Here is a 12680-nt window from a genome sequence, read left to right as displayed (position 1 = left end):
CTAAGTCTATGGGCTTTTTCATGTTTGTTTAGAGCACTTACACATATGACGTAAATTGAATGGCAGCGAAGTCTATGGACTTTTAATGTTTGTTAAACAAAACTGTTAAACAAACATTGACGACGTGAGGTGTCATGTGGCCGATATAAATATAGTGGGCATGCCCCTCACTTCACATGAGTGTGATTGGTTTTGGAGCTGACTAATTGACTAGATTGACGACACATTGAGGTTAGACAACACATTCCATATTTGGTCACTAGCTGCATTGGGAACGTCTTGGTATGGCCGAGTCGTAGTGACATGAGCGTGATGACGTTGTCCTCCCATTAGCTCATTTTAATATAGGATATGGGTACAGACAGTATGTTACATTATTTTGGTTAGGGAAAACTCATGTCATCTTATGGACTATGGATACATTTTATGTATCTACTATAGTTTTAATATAAGAGACATCCCATTGATTGGCATAACAAATTGATTAGCATAACAAAAAACATTATTATTTTTTTATTTGTATTGCCTTTAAAATGTGAAAAATCACACCGTGTGAACTGAGTGGTGTAAGGTCTTATATAGACTGATCAGCTGTGGTCTGACGTAATGTCTGACGTAATGAAATCACACACGTGTGAACTGGGTGACCATAGCAACCATGCTCATTTTTTGGTACGGACAGACAGACAGACAAACAGACAGACACGTAAACTAACAAAGCCAGTTGTAGGAGTGGTTTACACCACTCAAAAACAAACAAAATACATCTATATTTAGAATATTATCCAAAGTTTTCTGTGCCTTTGTATCAAACATAACATAAAGGTTGAACTAAATTAGTAACTATATTTCAATAAAGCATCCAGTGTTGTTAGGCTATTTTATTAATCAACTATACTTTAGTTTTTCTATGTTGTGTAAAAAAATAAAATTAAAATATGCATTGAATTGCGATCGAACAGCTGTGAAATTTCAGAGCCTCAATAAAAATACAAAAAAAGAAGGAAAAAAAGAAGTAGCTATACTTTGATGAGCTTGCCCAGATATTGGTCCTTAACTTCAGAAAAGCTCGGATTCTGTGCGGGAAGTTGTGGAGAAAACTTGTTTTTCCTGCCCACCAGATGGCACAAAAGTGCCTCAAGCCAGCGAGCCTGATCAGAGAGTCTCAGTGCTTCATTATTGAGAGTTCCATGTTCCAAATGTTCATTGCACCTCTCAAGGAAGGCAATAGACTGTATAGTTATCACCTGAATAGGATTCGATCCCTCCCACAAACTATACAACCTACTACCTCACCTTGCCAGGTCCCAGTCATCACTGTAGGCTACCTTATTCAATGTACCCATGCAAACCATTGGCAAAACATGGCAAAATAGCAACATCATCCTTTACTTTTAACCACATGAACCCTAGCATCCCTCTTCTGGGCATAATAGGTGAACATTCTGTGACAATAGCAGAGGAAGCTCACAGTGCTGTGTTTTGATGCGTCGTGAGCTTGTAGATTGGCTACTTTTGGCAGAGATATTTGGTGTAGATGGGGGGAAAAAGGAGGGGACCAAGTAGGGGGGGCCGTGGTAAACTTCTATAGGGTTTAAGTGGTTAAAGGTAATGTAATATAATGTTACATCCATCTACTGTACCAGAGAGCATTTGTTATTAATTTAGGCTAACTCAATCCACCCTAGTGTGTCTGTTGATGCTGGTGTATGTTTTCTTCCTTTTCGTAGCCTATTGGGTTCACTCTAAATTAGATCAAAATAACATCCACACGTTCCAGGACATGACTCGTGGACCACCTTGCCCTTCAGAGTAGGGTGTGAGTGTAACAGCTGATCAGCCTGTCTCCTTAGGAAAGACAGTAGATTGTATAGTTATCTCAGAGGGAGAGCACAAACCCCACAACTATTCAATCTACTACCTCAGCCTCAAGGACAGAGCATTTGTGTCGGAAGGATCGGTGGAGGGGTTGCAACGTGCTTCAGTCCAACTGGAAGAGGAAAAAAAGAAGAAAAAAAGATTGTTAGATTGTTGGGAGGCTAGAAAGCTAGACATATCGTTAGATGTTGCATTGCGACATGTTCGTGAGCTGAAGAGATTTGTCTGTAGAGTGGGAATAAGGAGCATACAAAGTGCAGAGCCCTGGGGGAATCCGGTCAGCTAAGTAGCCTATGGTTTCGGTTAATTTATACTTTGTTGCACAATGAAAATAGCCAATCTACAACAATGCGGCAAGCTCACAGATCGCCAAATGACCTCGGCTCCTCTGGTTTCCAACTATGTTAACCATAAAGAGATCACTTTCAGAGTCCTGAAACCGCATGGTGAAAAGCCATATTCACACATCACATAACATGCACACATGCACAAACAGATATCACATACAAATACACACGAATGCATGCACACATGCAACTGCAGCACTAAACACACACATGGTTACTTTCATACAATAAAAATATAGCTCCTCACACATAAAACAGTGGGCGCACGTGCACACACACACACACACACACACACACACACACACGCACGCACACACACACACACACACACACACACACACACACACACACACACGCACACAAACACACACACACACACACACACACACACACACACACACACACACACACACACACACACACACACAGTCACACACACACACACACACACACACACACACACACACACACACACACACACACACAGTCACAAATCCCACTAAATTATTCTAATGACCACTTGCTATTGGTGGAGGTACTGTAGTCTGGTAATACTTTTATCAAGGACTAATTTCCTCCCAAGATTAGGCACACTGTCACTGCAAACTTAAAAGGTGTATAGAATTATGGGAATGACTGTCATCAAAACTGTCATCTAAATAAAGGATGAGGGTATGCATGGGAAAACAATGGCACAGTAGTTTGACATGTGAATTGAAGACAAAATATACTGTTGTTTATGTGGAAAGTGTGCTAATTTACACAAGTGTAGAACATAACTCATTGGCATCCAGAGAGGTTGGCGTGCAATATAGGAAAGCTGTGCCAATAATTAGTGCCTATTTCACTCTATTTAATTCTATCTTCACTACCCTACGGAAGCTTGCTGTTTAACGGGCAGAAGTAAATAGCTCAATTTGAACATGACTTTCCCCATTGGCCTCCCTTCAGCATGTACAGCCAGCAGGCAATGCAATGAAAATGGATCAAAACAAAATGGCTGTACATCGGCCATTTTAGGAAGTTGCTTGAGGTGACAAGCTGTGGCGCGACCTGTTAACTGCTCCCTTCTGCTTTCACAGATTCAACGGGGAAAACCTAGATATTGACGTAATGATCGAATTAATCACCATAGATAAATGTTGATTATTAAATCATTCATAATCATAGGCTATGCCCAGAGAAAGACAACGCTGCAGGAAATATCGACCACTTCTACGACGTCAGAGGTGTTGAAAGCCACTTCAAGTCTTTTGAAAAAGTACCCTGTTTACTGTGCCAACTAAAGTCTGGGATACAAGCCGAGTAGAGCCGTCTGGGCCCCACAGGACCATACTTTGGCTGGGGCTGACTGAGCCCAGACACTGTTATGGTAGACGATGGTCAAACCATGCAAAGGCCCTGACGCTTTGCATAAATTAGCATGTGAACCATGGTGGTTGAAAAGCGGCTGGGCAGTTCATTAACATTCTGAATTCCTCTTTGGCCTAATTAAGGCAGACAGTGATTGAAATGTTTTGGCAGACTCTGGCTGCATGGGAGTGCCAGTGCAAGCTCACTGGGGCAGAATGAAAAGGCACAGGGGCAGCAGAGAGTGGGAGGCCTTAATTGAGATGTTGAATTAATTAGACGGCAAATGGTATCAAACTCTTCTGACTGGCTGGCGAATGCAAGAGGGGACACACTGGGGGTCAGAACCCATTCAAGTTTTATACCAGAATTGTTGTGTGGATTAGAAACAATATTTACTGATGTTGCCATTACTGTACCTGCATCTCCTCTAGAAATTACGTGAAGTTTGTTTTAATTCATTGATAAGAATACTACTTCATTTTTAAACCATACACGTTAATTCTTCCGTCAGGACAGAGCAAATATTTGTAACGTAAGACACAACATGCAGTTCTGTTAGCCAGTTCCTCATGTACTGTAGGCTATAGTGAGTTTTCAGAATACTAAATGAAGAAAATACATGGCTCAACAAAACCAGTCATACAAAAATTATAATCGTAATTTTTCAAGTGAATATGTGTCACAGAGAATGACCCTATAGGCCTACACCTGAATGTGCAGGCTCAGGTATGGTAGTTGTGATTAGTGCATTGTAGGGAAGCCAACATGACTCAAACAAGCTTGTTTATATTTCAACTCCCCGAAAAAAAGTTACAGGCATTATCCGAAAGACATGCACAAAACCTGTGTTACAGTTTAATATGTAACGGTTGCATAACTATTCTCTTATTCAAAGACAGCTAAACCCTCAACCCATCCTTTCACAAAACAGTGAACTGTGATTTATGATTTTTATGATTTATTTATTATCAGTTCTATCAAAAGGCAGTTGGGCATTCGCACATTTATATGTGCAGTTTCTTAACTTTTCACATTATAAACTGTATTAGGGAATATTATAATCATATCCTTGATTTTCTTCCCCCAAATACATCATAGGCGTGTTTTTGTCAACATGATATCTTCTAATTTACAGTTCTATTGGAAAGTACACATTCCACTGTAATAATGTTGTATGCCCTATGCTGTTTAGCATGCACATTGCACATTGCACAACCATGCTTTTTTTCATCCCACCCCCGGATGTGACGTTTTGACTTTCACAGTTGCCATACTGCCTAACAACATTGCAGAAAATAAAATGGCCGATCCGATCCGTTGCAGAAAGTTACAGAGGAAGACAGTCAGGAATCGGATCCCTTACCCTTGATCGGAACATATCAATTGATATATGGATGAAATGGTCAGTCACCCTAGTGACCCTCAGATAGTGAAGCCCAGAGCAGCAGTCCTCTCCTCACCCTACATGGGTAAAACATTTTACTTATTGAATACATCCATTCTGTCGCCCAGGTGTCGAACAATTGGGTTTGTCTAGACGAAGGCACGAAAATCGCAAATTGGCATCGGTCCACGTGGATTGGCAGAACACGAGGGGGGGGGGGACCGTGAGGGAAAAGGCTGAGGTTGAAGAGCTTATGTGCCTCTCTTCAATATTAGGTGCCAAGAACTGGGCATTGTTTGTGTGCCAAACTGAATTTCAATGAGTCAAAAAGGGGGTGATGTGGTGGATGCAGCATGGTAATGCCCAATGCTGCGGGGGGAGGAGAGTATTGGCAGCCAAGCAATGAGCGGAAGCCATGTCAAAATGGGTGTATGTGACAACACAATAATGTATGGTGGCAAAGCTTGCTACCAAATGGACAACACACTTAGATACCAGTGGTTTTCAAACTAGTTGTGCACACCACAAGTCAAAAATGTCAAGGCGCACAGCTCAACAGCATCGCTAGGTGCTTCCACATCTTTGACGATTAGTGAAAAAATCAAATTCATAAATAAATTAAATTAAAAATGTTCACTTAAAGGACCACTTCACCACTTTTCAACTTATCTTCATATAACTGGTTCTCACTAATAATCATGCTAAAATGCCACCATTTCTTTAGAAAAATCAGACCAGTCTGAAGCGAGTGGTGCAACAGCACCCCCTATTGGTACTCTAAACATCGAGACATAGGGACATAGTCACATAGGTTAGGACATAGGTTGGGACATAGGGACAAAGCTGTTCCTTGGAGTGGTTGCACCACTCAAAAACGATGGCTTCCATTATCGTATTGCAACTTTTCAGTACTAGAAAGTCTGCAGTTTCTATTAGCTTGGATTCCCCATCGATGATGTCACTGGTGGACGGGTTTCTGAACTGCCCACAGCCCTCCTATGAGACACAGACCGAGTAAAAAAGATTTGTGCCATTTTATCATGATTATTAGTGAGGACCTATTATATGAAGATATGTTGAAAAGTGGTGAAGTAGTCCTTAAAATGAAATACCCAAAATAGGGACAGGTTGAGTAGTTAAAATATTTATTTAGGGTATGGAATTTGCCTCTATAGCCTATTGGGAAATTACGCCGCACAAAGTACTGATAGGCTAAAGGAAATTAAAAGATAATTCATACCTAGGCCTATTGCCATAATAATGTGTCACATCAGGACTTCACATATCAGTGTGCCGTCCTCTGCACACCGTTTAGGAACCACTGCTCTATAGCGCTGAGTCGGGTGCTCCAGCTATCTGATCCTGAGAAAGATCCAGTCAGTGTTCATAACTGACTTTGTCCATATTATGCTGGACAAGTGTGTGTCTTGTTTGTGTCTGCGGTTCTACTGTAGTTGCTCTCTACAGTAGAGCAGGGGTTCGCAACGTTTTTGGCCGGGGACCCCCGGAAATGCTTTGGCAATGTCTCGGGACCCCCGCCCCGCCCCCTCCCGACCCCCAATATAAATTGACTGCTACAATAACCTTAAACCATTTTGGGCGGGAACCCCTTTTGGTGTTTTAAGCATTGTTATAATCTTCACTACAAAAATAGCAGATCTACAAGCTCATAGCGCGCCACCGAGTGGCGCGCTACGAGCTTGTAGGTCTGCTATTTTTGAAAAATCGTGAAAATAGATTTAAAAGAAATCTTTTTTTTTTTTTTTTTTGAAAATAATTTGGGGACCCCCTAAAATAATTTGGCGACCCCCCGAGGGGTCGCGACCCACGGGTTGAGAACCCCTGCAGTAGAGAACCTCTCCTCATCTGTGATGCACTACATCCTGTTTACTTAACTTGCATCAGACAGCCGTAACGCTGTTCATATTGATCTGCCTGGCCAAAGGCAGTGCAGTCATAATCTTCATTTCCAGCGTTGTTGATGTGGGCTGTCTCTGTTCCACATAAAGCATGCCAGAAGAACATAGAGGAGGATTTTTTTATCTTATTTAATCTCCTTGATTGGCTGACCTGTTCGGAATGCTTAAGATACTATCAAGAGGTATCGTATCATCAAACAACATTATATCATATGGAGACACAAAACATATTCAAAATATTAAGGAACAAGAGTTAAAATAAGCAGAGATCCACTTGCTTAATAAACAAATAATTACTTACTATCATCACATCTTAAGACCATTCATGATGTCAAAGGATTCCAGCAGATGAGAACGCCCTGTATTCAAAAATAGCGGCCCTCAAACAGGAAGTGTGTCTGTCTGCCTGACCTCATTTGACTTCATGCTGTAATCTCAGGAGGTGTCACCGTGACCGTGGCCCTACATGAGATAGCACAGATACTACTGTGCTGTCTGTCTCCTGCACTTAACATGGCCAGCGTGTTGACATAATCAACAGCACGCTAACACAAAGTAAATGGTACTGAAAATGTCCTTTCTGCCATGGTTTAGCCACCACCTTCACCCTGGCATCCCGGGCATGTAGGAAAACATTTTCAAACCATACAATATGTAGGCTATGTATATGTATGGGATTTAGATTTGTCTTCTTCTCCATAAATCAGTGCTATTGAACACCCTTTACATCTGTGTGTTGGTTAAAAAACGATTTGAACCAATGAAAACTATAAAATAAAGTGCTTCTGACAAAACCAGCTAACTCATTGGACCCTCAAACTGGTTGCTAAAGCAGCTAACTCCACCACCTCGCCCCCACTCATGCAATATATATGACAATATAACTGTATAAAGTCACAATACAAACTTTGATGAGGAAGTATTGCTTTGTTTTAAAAATATTAGGTTTTGTTCATCTCCTGAAAAATTTTTTTTTATAACATTTTGGAGTTAGCTGGTTTCTGCCCGACAGCAGAGATATTAAAATTGTGTGTGTGTGTGTGTGTGTGTGTGTGTGTGTGTGTGTGTGTGTGTGTGTGTGTGTGTGTGTGTGTGTGTGTGTGTGTGTGTGTGTGTGTGTGTGTGTGTGTGTGTGTTAACACAGTATACAGAATACACCTAAAAAAATCTCCAAACTTTCCAAAATTCTCAATATAAAAGTTCATAAACGTTTCTATTATGATAATATACACAAAGAATATTATTTTTTCATTATTCATATTCTTCATATTATTTCCTATTATATATTTCCTATTATTATTATTTCCTAATATTCCGTTGTTTGAAAAGCATTGCTCATGATCATGTTACATGCTGCACTACATGCGAGAGGACTTTCTCTGTAACCATGTCTGACTGATCATTTATGGGCAATTTTGGAAGGGTGCTTAGATGAGATAATCTACCGTCCCTAGCATAATATCCATTGCTGACGTCTTGTGCACAAGATATTTGTAATGTCTGCATGTGAAGAAGTAGTTCTGAAATGTTTTCAAGTGCTCTATTGTGGATTTGTTTATCACATGATGTTTTATGAGAGTGATTGGGCAGGGTGGTCATTCTTTGTCATGTACTCGTACTGTATATATCCTACTTCAGACCGTGGAAAAATCTTTCCCCTCACTGAGCCTTCACTGTACTCACCACTCAATATAGAGAAACACTTCATGCACTATCAGTCTCAACTGCCCTGGGTGAAAAAGTGTTTGCGAATACTTTGTAATTTGTTTTAAAGGCCTATTCATACTCCAGTTTTAGCTGATAAGGTGACCAACGAAACGGTGGTTACTACAAACAGAGAGATGTGTTTGGGTGAGCGGTGAGTCCCTTACCACCGCGGCATTACAAATAGACCTTTACCCTGTCATATGTGGTTGTTTGTAAAATTCTCCATTCATTGTCAATGGGAATTTAATGTTTGTGTAGGACAAAAACACTATGCTCAGACACTATGACGTAACATTCTCCATTCATTGTCAATGGGAAGTTTGTGAACATACACAAAAAATCACACCTGTGTGAAGTGAGGCGCTAATATATTAAAGTCTAACTGATGTAATGGTGATGTAAAACAAACGGTGCCAACACAAACATTAAACGCCATTAACAATAAAGAGACAATATGACATAATGAGGCACATTATGACCTTCATTGTCAATGGCGTTTACAAAACAAACATTGAACTAAAGACAAGCATTAAACCTGTATATAGGAGGGGCTAGCTCCCCTCAAAAATATATATGGATATAGGAGGCCTCTGACGCATTTTTAGGAAAAGGGTCGATCACAGCTATAAAAAATGCAGAGTCGAACAAACTTGAGTTGGAATCTGGTTTGCTATTAAAAAAGAAAACAGGATCATATACGGATATACTGTGGAGAGAGAGAGAGCGAGGCCGAAGAAACTGACTTTGATCCTAGAAACCACAGTGTCACAGTAACCAGGGGGAGGAGAGTCAGGCAAATAGCTGAGGATGTGAATGGCTTTCCAAAAAACATGTCATCAAGCAGTAGAGCGAGTTCATCTGAGGAGAATGGAGGGAGGAGGAAATAAGTTAATTTTCTGTCTCTCTGCCCATCCTCCTTGCACCTTCCCCCTTTTTCCAACTTGCCCTTTCACATTACAGTTTGTCATGCTATGTTGTTCTCTCACAAACAAACAGAAGAACACACACACGCACGCACACACACACACATGCAGGCACGCACACACAGTGCAGACTTGTATATAAGCAAAGAAAACTTCACACAAATTCTCACGGGCAATTATGTGTGTCAAAATGTTCAGGCAAAGAACACATAAAACAGACTCATTGTTTGAAAGGAAAAAATAAGAAGAAATATGGCGCTCATAAAACGAACAAAGCGATTTTCAAAAAAGAGCGAATCAAATTTGTCGTGTTGTTTCTTCTGCTGTCGGGGAAAGCCTAAACAAAACCGAAAATGGTTTGATCTGAAATGGAGACCCTAGCAATGATACAATACAAGCCCCTTCATGCATAGAACAATGCTTGCATCAGAGGGATCTGGTTCATACTGGTTTCTGAACAGGTCTGTGGAACAGCAACAGCACAATCAAGAGCAGGTCAAGAAACATATGGTGTACCTGCATGATACATGGGGATAGTTATTGTTCCAGGGTATGATGCTTTTATTTTGTGACAAAATACATGGGACATATTGTAGTGATGATGTTACCATGGCTCTGTAACTGTAACTGACATATTCTGTACAGCTGGCAGCACATTTCACCTACAGTAATAATAGAAATGTTTAGTTTAAATGCAGATTAACCTCTTTTATCTCAAAAGTATTTCCTGGCGGTAATTGCTTCATCCAATTGGGCCAAAATTAATTCACTGTACTGCAATAATTGGAGCTGTAGAATGTTTAGGCTCTCCAGCCTATATTTAAATATACACTTTAGCCCTAATAATTGCACTACCATTAACATTTCATGTGTTCTGTCGAATAGTTGCACATAAACTCGCTGTTCATTACATTCAACGTCGAAGGACGTTCTGGATGGCTCTCTAAAACGCTTCAACACGTGAAAACTCAAGCTGTTAAAATTTATCTCAAAACTTGTGTGCCTCAATCACACAGAAATGCAGAGATTTCAGTAATGCGTTTGGTGAAAGCGAAGCAGACACGTGTACAGCAGGAAGGTGACAATAGAGTATAATGTAAAAGTGCAAAGGAAAGAGTTAAAAAGGAGAGCTGTACCAGAAACAGGAATCACACGGCCCCAAACAAGAAGCAGTATCAAAAAATTGAAATACCTGGAGCTGAGTTTTTGTATGGGACATGGTAGTGTTGACCCGTAGAGAATAGGCCATGGTGGTGGAAAGGAAGGGGGGAAAAGGCGGGCGTGAAGAGGAGACAAGAATGCATTTCCACATCCCTCTCTTTCGCCTGCAAGATGAGGGAAAGACTGCGTAGTGTACTAGCAAGCAACCCCACTCGAACATGGGCTGGGGCTTGAGAGCTCTTTCTGGGCCATGCCCTCCTCTCTCTCCCTGCCCACTTTTGCCCTGCTGCCAAGAGGAAAAAGACAGGGAGAGAGAGAGAATGAGCGGTGGGGGGGGGGGGGGGGGGGGGGGGCAGAGAGAGAAATAACGCATGAGGTCATAAAAGCCTTCTGAAACAGACCTTACAGTACCAAAGATTTGAGATGCAGTCAGCAGAGCATGCATGCAGTAGAGTACAGCAGCTTTGTTTAAACTGAGCTTTGCTTTGATGCGAATGTCAACGACTTAGCTGAGTAAACCACCTCGCGAGGGAAACGTTTCAAGTTACATATCCTGTAGGCTATGTTTCATTAAATAGATATCTCACTTGATGATTGTGGGTTGCGGACGAAAGAGCAAAAGAGCAAGCGTGAAAGAGGGTTAGTAAGATAGGGGGGGGTATTGGGGTCGGTGGGTGAGAACTGAGAAGCAAGCTATAGGATTAATGTACCAGAATGGGTACTTACATGTCTGGATATGATGCCAAAAGCTTTGACAGATTTATGTAGGCCAAACAATTTTATGCCAGATATTCCTGATGCATTTTAGTGTAAAGAGAAGCTGAAGGCTTCCTCCTGAGCCACGCAGTAAAGCCTTTTGTCAGAAGTTGGCATCTGTCCCAGGTAGAACATGCCTCTCGGTTCCCATTTTCGGTAGTCATGTCCAGACGTCTTTAGCTGTTCTGCACCTGCCTATGTTTTTGTTTTGATTTGTCGCATGGAACTTTAAAAAAAAAACGATACAGCTTTAAGCCGTTTGATCAAGTTCAGCCATGGCAGCGTGTGAAAACCTGGTGTTTACAGTCAACATTCATGGAAAAAGGTAGGGGTGAAGGCAGACTTTCACCTCAGTTTGTAGTAACCATCCTCAGGCAAATAAGAAGTGGCATGAAAGATGTAAAGAGAACATGTAATAAGGAAAGGGGTCAACCTCTAGGAGAAAACAGCAGTACTAATATTTAAAATATTGACTTCCATGTGGACCCTCACCAAGGACAGTGAGACACCAAAATAATCCCACGTCCGACCGAGCCAAAGCGCGCACATTGCTCTCATTTCAAGTGTCAACCACAAGTACCACAGTCAGACCCTCGTTCACTCATGTACAGTATCTCCTCAGGCATTATCCAGGGCAGCCTCCTCTGTGACGTCATTGTCTCTTTAGATATTTGTTCTTACAAATCATATTCCTCACATATAAATGCCATCTCCTCTCATGCAGATCCTCTCTCCAGAAGAGTGTTTGCTCGTAGATTTTGCAGTTCTAAATGAACAAAGAAACGCTGATCTCTCTGGCAGGTTGAAAAACTGAAAGGGAGAGAAGCTACACTCTTTTACAAATCTTTCTCTGTGTCTCTCTCTTCCTGCTCTGCGAGCACTGAGCTTGTAAAAGTTTCAGCTGCAACGGCTTGGGCCAGCCTCTATTGGCACCATTTCAAAAAGAGTGCTGCCTGTTTCAAAAAACACTGGGGACAAGTCTGCGAGCTGGCTCTTTATGCTCTCTCTCTCTCTCTCTCACACACACACACACACACACACACACACACACACACACACACACACACACACACACACACACACACACACACACACACACACAGTACACACACTCTCTCTCTCTCTCCACTATTACCCTTTCCCGGGGTCTCAGGGCAGTATCCACTCCCAGGGCTTACTCTCTGCTCTCATGGCCATGCCATGTTTGATGCCCGTTCAGTAAGGCAACTGTTTTTCTGTTACAGATCCACAG

General features: G+C 41.5%; 1 long non-coding RNA gene across 1 annotated transcript; it reads right to left on the bottom strand.

Moving 5' to 3' along the window:
* Positions 1-866: 866 nt before the first annotated feature.
* Positions 867-10914, bottom strand: LOC306929373. Its single transcript, XR_013790775.1, has 2 exons — positions 10704-10914; positions 867-1990 (listed from the first exon to the last, which is right to left on the bottom strand). It is a non-coding gene; the product is annotated as an uncharacterized lncRNA (long non-coding RNA).
* Between the last annotated feature and the right edge of the window lie 1766 nt (positions 10915-12680).

Source organism: Electrona antarctica (assembly GCF_951216825.1).
Source record: "Electrona antarctica genome assembly, chromosome: 9".
Classification (NCBI taxonomy): domain Eukaryota; kingdom Metazoa; phylum Chordata; class Actinopteri; order Myctophiformes; family Myctophidae; genus Electrona; species Electrona antarctica.
The sequence above is the reverse complement of the archived record's forward strand: the minus strand, read 5'-3'. Positions and strand labels throughout refer to the sequence as shown.